Source organism: Sinocyclocheilus rhinocerous, unplaced genomic scaffold, assembly GCF_001515625.1.
Source record: "Sinocyclocheilus rhinocerous isolate Xijiao unplaced genomic scaffold, SAMN03320098_v1.1 scaffold214, whole genome shotgun sequence".
Lineage (NCBI taxonomy): Eukaryota > Metazoa > Chordata > Actinopteri > Cypriniformes > Cyprinidae > Sinocyclocheilus > Sinocyclocheilus rhinocerous.
The window spans coordinates 195751-197025 of record NW_015657514.1 but is presented as its reverse complement, the minus strand read 5'-3'; positions in this window follow the sequence as shown (position 1 = coordinate 197025).

Sequence of the window (1275 nt, the reverse complement as noted above, 5' to 3'; positions counted from 1 at the left end):
ATATATATATATATATATATATATATCAGAAAATATCATTAGACTTAGTGATTTTGATTTCTGTCTTCATGCTATTAAGTGCAAACCAGTGTTACTGTGTTACCAGTGTTAGTATTTTTATATACTGTTAGAGTTTGTATTAATATTTTGAATGAGGTTTTATTAAAATTTTTATATTTTCATTTTGATTTTAGTTTCATTTTTCATTTTGATTTTAGTTTCATTTTTAGTAATTTTCGTCATGTTTATTAGCAAATGATTATTTGGGTTTATTTTTATTTCAGTTTTAGTTATTTTATTTCCATTCAGCAATTTTAGTGCTTCAACTTACAATTATCTTTGGTTAGTTGCACATTTCTCATTTTCAATTAAAGTTTTTCCATCAAATATTTATTTAATTTCAGCTTTATTTCAATTAATAAGATATTTTTAATTTTAGTTAACAACACCTTTAACTTGCATCAAACTGTTATTGTATCAACCAAGAATCCTATATGTGCTCCCAGTAATTGCATAAAACCAAATATCTGATTGCAATATCATCAGCTCTTGCCATTTCTGCAGGGAATATGATCAGACACTCAGTGAGCAAACTGCGAGTCTGTGGGAGTGCAGAGACAAACTGACTGACCGTTCATTGACATAATGAACATTCCTCCTCCCTCTGAGAGCAGTATTTTGCATGGATTTCTCAATTATCTATGAATCAGAAGATGGAGAAATATAAATGAATTGTGAATTGCTGGATCTAAAATGCATCCAACTCGATTATTATGAGCTACAAAGAGCACCTGAGGCACAGATCTGGAGTGAGTGGTTTAATGGTTTGGAGTGAATGTGACTTTCTCAGGGCAGATAACAAATCTGAATTGTTTGACCTCTTATCTCTGTGTATCGCTGTGGCCTTGTCTTTGTTTATAATCAAAAATTCACATAAAACAATTGGAAATTTAAAAATGGCATTGAACTTTGATCAAGCAATAAAATCGAATCAAAGACTTCAGACAAACAGAAAACCTCTAGCCTTGTAAACTGGTAGGGAATACATAAAAAATATGAAATATAGGCTAGGTTGGGCACTATAGTACATATTAAAGGGGTCATTTTGATGCTACATGCACTTTTACAAGTTGTTTGAACTGAAATGTGTGTTGGCAGTGTGTGTACACAACCACCCTATAATGATAAAAATCCACCCAATGTTTTTTTTTTAATCTGCTCAAATCTTTACCCCTTTCTCAAATCGAGCCGATCTCAGATGCCTGTCTGTGTGAC